The sequence below is a fragment of the Myotis brandtii genome, unplaced genomic scaffold (assembly GCF_000412655.1).
Source record: "Myotis brandtii unplaced genomic scaffold, ASM41265v1 scaffold470, whole genome shotgun sequence".
Taxonomy (NCBI): domain Eukaryota; kingdom Metazoa; phylum Chordata; class Mammalia; order Chiroptera; family Vespertilionidae; genus Myotis; species Myotis brandtii.
In genome coordinates this window covers 2,546,282-2,555,418 of record NW_005367953.1, presented here as the reverse complement: position 1 = coordinate 2,555,418, position 9,137 = coordinate 2,546,282, and the positions used below count along the sequence as shown (strand labels likewise).

The 9,137-nt window shown below is 39.2% G+C and overlaps 1 long non-coding RNA gene across 1 annotated transcript in view; it reads right to left on the bottom strand.

Annotated features, from left to right (window-relative positions):
- LOC102247102 overlaps positions 1 to 9,137 on the bottom strand; it is a 39,826-nt gene that overhangs the window by 20,159 nt on the left and 10,530 nt on the right. The window contains exon 2 of the long non-coding RNA XR_314152.2: positions 3,438 to 3,539. This is a non-coding gene — a long non-coding RNA (uncharacterized LOC102247102). The remainder of the gene's footprint in view (positions 1 to 3,437; positions 3,540 to 9,137) is intronic.

The following is a 9,137-nucleotide window of genomic DNA, read 5'->3' as shown; positions in this document are numbered from 1 at the left end:
ACTGGGGATGTGCCAGCAACCCAGGTACATGCCCTTGACCGGAATCGAACCCGGGACCCTTCAGTCTGCAGGCCGATGCTCTATCCACTGAGCCAAACCGGTTTCGGCGACCCTATCTTTATTAAGACTCAAACAGGGAGGAATTCCCCAAAGATAGGAAGATAGATCAAGGGTGAGCAGCCAAAAAAGTTACAGATGTCGTCACAGGTAGAAAGCATCTGGTGCTCTGAGTCACAGCCTCAGAGCTGACTTACATTAAGGAAAAATATACATATATCTCTTCACTAATGATCTTACCTTCCACTATGTCTTTTATGAACAGTACATAGCTTTCAAGAAAAACTATACTCCGTTCCCAACGTAGTATTTATCCAACTTAGAAAAATACTCTAACTGGTTTGTTGGCCTTCCTTTCTTTCTGTTACTAAAACAAAAAGATACACTTGGACAGCTTCTTTTAGCAAGTTCTTTTAGTGAGGTAAAAATTCTGATATAAAATCCCGACAGTATTTTTTTTGTCTTTTTCAAGTTTGTATTGTTGTATTTGAAATATAATTATGGAGCAAAGCTTTTCATAATAAGCTTAACCACAGCTTATCTCCAAGATTCTAATCAGATTCTTTTTCTGAGCCAATTTACAGTTTTGTAATTAGCAAAGTTTTTTTCTATTGCCTTTCTTCCTTTAAACTGGTACTGCCACATTTTCTTTTAAAAAGTATGTAGCTTGTGCACTAGCCAGTTTGGCTCAGTGGATAGAGTGTTGGCCTGCAGACCGAAGGGTCCTGGGTTCAATTCTGAACAAGGACACATACCTTGGTTGCAGGCTCCTCCCCAGCTTGGGCCCTGGTCAGGGCTCATGCAGGAGACAACCAATCGATGTGTTTCTCTCACAAAGATATTTCTCTCTGTGTTTCCCTCTTTCTTCCACTCTCTCTCTAAAAATCAATGAACAAATATCCTCGGGTGAGGATTAAAAATAAAACAAAAAACACAAGTATGTAGCCTGTATTACTGCAAGGTAGAATAAGAGAAAAAATAAGGCAGAACAATATTGGAATACAGGGGGAAAATACTTATTTTTGTAACCAAATCCAAGGTTAACAATGAGTTTTGCTAGTGAAATGACAGTTTATTCAGATTGTATTATTTCTCAGGTAAATAGGAGAATCATATTTTTTATGTGTTAACAGCTTGTTTGTATTTGTTTAATAGTTAGAAGGTTTACTCTGTTTATTCTGTGAAGTCTCAAAATCTTAGTCTGCCTCATTGATGTCCTATTTATCTGACACCTTTTTAATGAGTAATGGCATTTGAGCTGTCTGCTGTTTCACATTAAATGCACCCTCTCACCATTTCCTGTGGCTTTATGGTGAAATATATCAGATTTACTTAATGATTTTATATCCCATTTCTGTCCCTCCCAACCCCTAATAAAATAGATGAGAGAGACTCAGTGTAGGAATTAGGTACTTGCCAATCATTAGATAACTGTCAATTACAAAACAGATTGACTGAAGGGTCCTGGGTTCAATTCTGAACAAGGACACATACCTTGGTTTCAGGCTCCTCACCGTCCTGGGCCCTGGTCAGGGCTCATGCAGGAGACAATCAATCGATGTGTTTCTCTCATAAAAATATTTCTCTCTGTGTTTCCCTCTTCCACTCTCTCTCTAAAAATCAATGAACAAATATCCTCGGGTGAGGATTAAAAATAAAACAAAAAACACAAGTATGTAGCCTGTATTACTGCAAGGTAGAATAAGAGAAAAAATAAGGCAGAACAATATTGGAATACAGGGGGAAAATACTTATTTTTGTAACCAAATCCAAGGTTAACAATGAGTTTTGCTAGTGAAATGACAGTTTATTCAGATTGTATTATTTCTCAGGTAAATAGGAGAATCATATTTTTTATGTGTTAATAGCTTGTTTGTATTTTTTTTTAAATATATTTTATTGATTTTTTATAGAGAGGAAGGGAGAGAGATAGAGAGTTAGAAACATCGATGCGAGAGAAACATCGATCAGCTGCCTCCTGCACATCTCCCACTGGGGATGTGCCCGCAACCCAGGAACATGCCCTTGACCGGAATCGAACCCGGGACCCTTGAGTCCGCAGGCCAACGCTCTATCCACTGAGCCAAACCGGTTTCGGCAGCTTGTTTGTATTTGTTTAATAGTTATAAGGTTTACTCTGTTTATTCTGTGAAGTCTCAAAATCTTAGTCTGCCTCATTGATGTCCTATTTATCTGACACCTTTCTAATGAGTAATGGCATTTGAGCTGTCACTGCTGTTTCACATTAAATGTACCCTCTCACCATTTCCTGTGGCTTTATGCTGAAATATATCAGATTTACTTAATGATTTTGTATCCCATTTCTGTCCCTCCCAACCCCTAATAAAATAGATGAGAGAGACTCAGTGTAGGAATTAGGTACTTGCCAATCATTAGATAACTGTCAATTACAAAACAGATTGGATTCCAGACTGACCAATTTTCCTGGACAGAGAAGAAAAGATATTTTAAGTAAGATAACAGGCATGAGTGAAACAGAACACTGGTGATGGGAGGGGGATGTAATTTATGTAATTTCCTTTCAAATTTTAGAAATTTATGGCCCAGGGTGCTGCTGAAGCCTGTTCTGTCTCTTCCTAGGATAGGCAAACATCTCTGACCTCCCCAAGCTAGAGGATGCTGAAAGAAGCTGGTGTGGGAGAAGGGGAGGCCCGCCAGATGGTGGAGGCACAGTGAGGAGGCGGAGGTAAGGGGGGCTGGTGGGGGTGCTAATTAGCTTTTCTTGCTCCACCAAGAACCTATGGCAAGCAGATGGCTGCCCCCTTAATAGCACCCTTTTTCTGTCCAGCAGGCAGTAGTGGTTGATCTTGTGGTCATGCAGAAAGCATGCACTTTTTTTTTCTCTTCAAAATGTGGAAGTGGTGAAAGACATACAAAGGGAAAAGCTAGGTTTAAATATTATATGTGTCTAAAAAAATAGATCTTATCTCTCTTAAAACAATTTTTTTAGAGACAGAGGAAGGGAGAGGAAGAGAGAAATGTCAACGTGAGAAACTTCAATCGGCTGCCTCCCGTACACCCCAACAAGGAATCAAACCCTCGACCTATGTGCCCTGGCCGACAATCGAACCCGGGAACCTTTGATGCATGGAACAACAATCCAACCAACTGAGCCACACTGGCCAGGACTCCTATTTGCAAAAACTAGGCGCCCATTCATATTTTGACAATGCTAGCTGAAAGTGATTTGTTCTTTCTATTACAAAATCAATCCAAATTAATCAAATTGTGTCTGAATATCTAAAAATAATTGATAAAATGATAAAACTGGCTATGAAGTCTAAACCCAACAGCTATAGCATCTTGTGCTTGGTGAGAGGTTGGCTTATGGATAATTATAAAAAGATTCAGCTACTCACATGGCCTTTCCTTGCACAGTCTCAGTTTCTGTGGGGCGGGGACTGTGTCTTAATCATTTCGTAACTTCTTTTGAGCTGGCCATGATGGTATTCACTGAAAGTCTGTCAAATGGAATCAAGGTAGAGTGAGTCAATCACTACATGTACTACTCAACATTTGTATACTTATTATTAATTTTATGCCAACATAAATATTAGTGAGCAGGACAAAGTAAAACAGTTAACATTTTGAAAATGCAGTATTGTAATTGGCCCTGGTTTTACTGCTATAATGCTTTATATACTAACTAGAGGCCTGGTGCACGGATTTGTGCACTGATGGGGTCCCTCGGGTTGGCCTGAGCCCTCTTGTAATCCGGGACCCCTCGGGGGATGTCAGACTGCCAGTTTTGGCCCGATCTCCCGAATCCATGCACTGGGCCAGTTCCTGCCCGATCCCCACAGGCCAGGCCAAGGGACCCCAAAGATTAATCTTTGGTTAATCTTTTCCTGCCCTCCCCTCTCCCTCTGAGATTCATCAGTCTGTTCCATGTTTCCAGGCCTGTGCATTGAGTGTCTGCCCCCTGGTGGTCAGTGCATGTTATAGCTACCGGTTGAATGGTCAAATGGTCGCTTAGGCTTTTATAAAGAGAGATTTAAATAGTAGCTTTCAAAATTGGGAAGCCAAGATTCTAATATATATCTTTGTACAAGAAGAGAAAGTAATAAATATTTACTGAGCACGATGTACCACATACACTTTACATATGTTAATGTATTCAATCCTTTCAACATCCCTATAAGGTAGTTCTCTGCTTTTTAGAGATGAGGAAATGAAGTACATAGTGAGTGGGCAGGATTCACACTTAGGCATGTCTATACAGTCTTTATTCTACCTGAACCCTAATATCTCCATTGGTCCCCAAAATATTGTTTTACTTGTCCAGTAATGGTCAAATCAACCCACTCTATCTCTACAGCATTCTCCATGTCCTTTCTTGCCCCAGCCCCAATGGCAAGTCTTCAGCTGCTTCACTCTCCTACATTCAAATCCTTTTTGGAGCTTTCAAAGACAAATGGGAAGTGAAATAGCATCTCGCTGGAGATCTAGAACAGAGTGTTAATTCTGATCCTGAAGTGCAATTCTGTAATTCTCTCCTACCGAATTAACAACTTTCACATTCACCTTGTGCTTGTTAATATGTACTACATTATCTTATTCTTGTAGTTGATATTTATTGTATTGTCTGAACATCTTTTAAATCTAACATGCCCGATGTTAACTAGATCCCATTTGGGGCAGGTACAACATTATTGCTTAGTGTGCTGCATTCAATTCTTTAAATATGAATTTTTCAAGTGATTTTCTCCAATCTCTTCTTCAACAATCATGACCAAGTTTCTTGGAAGCATCTGAGATGACATAGTAAACCCAAAGTTGAGGTAGGCTGTTGGTATTTAAGGAGAATAAGTCTTACATTATATGTTGCTATTTACTATATCTGGTACTATTTTATCAGTAGTAGGTAGTCACTAAAATAAACAGTAGAGATCAGACTCTTATTTTCAGACAAGAGTAATAGAAAATAAATTTTCCAAATGGAATTCTTACAAAATTTTTAAATAATTGTCTTGAGAAGTTTTAAGAGTATCTTTTGACTCATGCCTACTAGAGTTCTTTACTCAAAGGAACTATACAGAAGTATCTAACTTGATAAGGCAGACTGAATAAGAGAATTGAGAGACTGGTGAAAGGCCAGGGTACTTAGACCACCCATTGTTATATGGTGCAAAATAATTGTCTTGAGAAGTTTTAAGAGTATCTTTTGATTCATGCCTACTAGAGTTCTTTGCTCAAAGGAACTATACAGAAGTATCTACTTGATAAGGCAGACTGAGTAAGAGAATTGAGAGACTGGTGAAAGACCAGGGTACTTAGACCACCCATTGTTATACAGTGCTGTACTCCCATATCAGTGACATGAATAGAAAAGTGACAGGATTTCATGATCTGCAGTGTCCCTAGGGAGATTCTGCTGTCTTCAAGAGTCTTAGGATTTGGTTGAAATGCTAGACCAAAGCAATATGCTTTCAAGTGATGCTATAGATGATAATGCTATAGGGGTTCATAGGAGGAATGACACCTTAATTATTTTGGGGTGAAGCAGACATTTTAGGATTCACTTTACTTTTAAAAATAAAAATTCTGGACTCACCACTGTGACTTCCCTTTCCCCTATAACAATTGAGAGCTCTCTTCTCCACCCCTCACTTTGAGATCAACTCAACTTAAATCCCTTAAAGGAAGTATATAGTAAATGAAAAAAACTGAGAAGTTAAAATTAGAGAAATGAAACCAATTTCTTTTAAACGACAACAGGTTTCTGAAACCCTTCTGCAGAAGTTGATTCAAGTTACCACAGGGTGATTTTTCCAAGTGAATGTCACAGTGAGTGACAGAATATTTCTGCAGTCATGGCTGTCATGGCGGACTGGCTGACCTAGTCACTTCTGATATGTAATAAAATACAGACTTATATGGTTCTGGATGTAACTCAAGAGCCCAGGTCAGATTAAGGACAGGAGCTCTGTGCTTTATGTTCTCTAAGTTCTCCACAGCAGTGCCTCATAATTTTATCATCCTCTGATCTCTTTTGATAAACATAAAAATCTCATCTGCCCCCCAAATATGAGAGCCCCTTAGAAATAGGGAACCTTCTGTCTCCCCCTCCCCCTCCCACCCAGTTGAGAATCACAGATTTTATAAAGCCTGTCTGATCAAGAAAATTTAGTCAAACTTTTTGCTACCTCAGATTCTGTAACTCCCTTTTTCTTCCCTTCTTCCTCATCCCCATCCCCGTTGAAAATTACTTCTGTATTTTTATTGAATTAAATCAATGTTGTTCTTCAATTGCTTAGAAAGTTATATCATCAAAAGAATTCAGGTCCCTGGATTATTAGGGTTCAGTATTGAATCTGATCAATGGGTCTGTGCCCAAATATGTATTCATATAAAATGTACTCTATTGTTCAAAATAATATTTGTGAGATTCGTTCATGTTGTTGCATGTATCTGTGGCTCACTCTTTTTAATTAAAAAATAGTACTTATGGCTGATGCCATTTTGGGGCTCAGCCCATCTAGTTTCCAGATGACCTAATAAATTTATAATTCTTTACCACTAAAAAATATATAAAAATAGTACTTATACCATGATTAATTTGTCTCTTCTCTTTTAAAAAATATTTGTATTGATTTCAGAGAGGAAGGAAGAGGGAGAGAGAGAGAGAAACATCAATGATAAGAGAGAATCATCGATTGGCTGCTTCCTGCACGCCCCCTACTGGGGGTTGAGCCCGCAACCCAGGCACGTGCCCTTGACCAGAATCAAAACCAGGACCCTTCAGTCCACAGACCAACCAGCTAGGGCTGCTTCTTTTCCTCTTCATGCACATTCGGTTTCATTCCAATTTGGGCAAATATGAATAAAGCCACTATAAACTTCTTGTACAAGTGTTTTAGTGGACATGAGCTTTCATTTATCTTGGGGGTAGAATTGCCCAACTACAGGGTAGGTATATTTTTAACTTTATAAAGAACTGTCAAACAATTTTCTGAAGTGGTTATTTTATACTCCTATCAGCAATTTATGAAAGTTTCAGTTGCTCTTTTACTCAATATATATTCAAATAAGTCTCTAATTATTCTTCAATGTCATCTCTTTTCAGAGACTTTAACAGAATATTTTTGGTAGCATTAAATCCCAGAAATGTCGGTGTCCAAAATTCTTGCCCAGTTTCTAATATTCATAATCAACATACACAAATACAAATATTTCACCCAAAATATAGTCATATAGTTTAATGGAAGTGTTCTATTCCTGAAAATCTTGTGTGTAAAGCTAATTTTTCATAATCCAAATCACGTAAATAAAATTTTGAAATAAAATTTCCCCTACTTTGATGCCCAATCCAACTCTTCTTTTTCCATTGATATCCTCTTATGTTGTCTTGGCCTGAAGAGATTTCTTCTTTCTTTAAATTTTAGCAGCCCCAGTGTTTTGACCCATTTCACCAACGTCAATCCTTTGGGCCTTTGTCATTCATGGCATGGTTGCTTAACCTATTTATTTACATGTCTACATTTCATTTCTACACATACATTTATTGAAGGAACAAATCACATTTCATATTTTAAAAAAATCTATTTCATAGCACATAGTACAGTGACTTGCACACAGCAGTTACTCAATAAAATTTCCTGCTTAGTTGGTTTTCTATTTTTGTTTTGCTTTTGGCAAGGCATAACTGTTATTTAATGCCTCAGCTTAAGTACTTTACTTGTTTCAATTATAATTTCCTCATTTTTCCATTTTTCTTGACTAATGTAAGCCAGGCCTAAAGTTAAGATTGGTTTCCATCTTATCATCTTACTAATATCAGTTTAAAGTACCCCCTATGCAGTGTGGTTTGAAATGAAAAGCACACCACAAGGAGATTAGGGATTCCATCTGGGGTTTCTAATTCTCCCTGGGGGCTCTGGGCTGCCACTTACAGGTCTCCATAAAGTACCAGATCTATTTGCCAGTCCCCGGAGGCTGACATTCTTTGAAGCCCAGCTCAGAGGTCATCTGTCTGCGAGTGGTTTCCTTGCCCCTGATACAGAGGCCTGTCTGGTCCTTGGTGTATGCTACATTGTTCAGGCCTCCTCTTCAGTACCTGGCCCTTTGAGGCAGCATTTATTTAGATGTATATTTGCTTGCCCACAAATGGACAGTTGAGCCCCTCCAAGCAGGGGTCATGTACCTCAGTTATCCTTGTAGTAAGTCGCCCACAAACGTTTGATGAATAAATGCATGGATTAATGAGTGAGCAAACGAGTAAGACTTTTTAGGTATCCTAAACCTTTAAGAGTTTCCATTTTAACATTTAAAAAAATATCTGTATCTCTAGAGAATTTTAGGCCAGAAAAGGGCTATTTAGGTTGATTCTTTTCTTCTACTTCCATGAAGTAGGTACATGTTGTTTTTGTCAAGCATCCCTTCATCACGTTTTGGGACATACTCCTCATTCTTGATGGAATCATATCATGTGGTTTGGTGAGGGCAGCCGTGACTCCTGACTCCCCCCCGCCCCCCACCACCCCCGCATGTCTCTCAAAGGGTGGATTCTGGCTTAGACCTAGCCAATCAGAGGACATTCTAGCCCTGGACACAGTAATTGGTTCAGGGCTGGGCATGCGACCAAACAGGCAAATCAGTTTTCCTGAGATTGTTATATTGCGAGAAAACAGGAGGATTTAGGCTTGAGGTGCCCAGAAGGCAGCTCTACCACCTGGTGGAGAGAGAGAGAGCCTATAATTGGAACAAAACCGACTGATAGAGAAAAGCTGTATAAAGAGATGGAGGGCATTTTGGTGATTGGATTGCAATCTCCTGGTGTCCCGGAGCAGTTTAAGTTCATATTTCAATCACATTCACATTCAATACCCCTCAGATTCTTCATCCTTCCCGTTCTACTTGAGGTTGATTCTAAGTCCAAGGAGACTCTTGACCACTGTAGGGAGAGCCATCTGCCTCTTGGTTTTGTTCTGTCTTCATTCTGTGCTGGCCTTCTCTAGATGTGACTTATGGTTCCCACCTACGGTGGCCTCTGTCATGTCTGTTCTCAATGCTTCTGCTGAGTGTCTACAGTTCCACCAAGTCTCAAGTGTCCAGTTCAC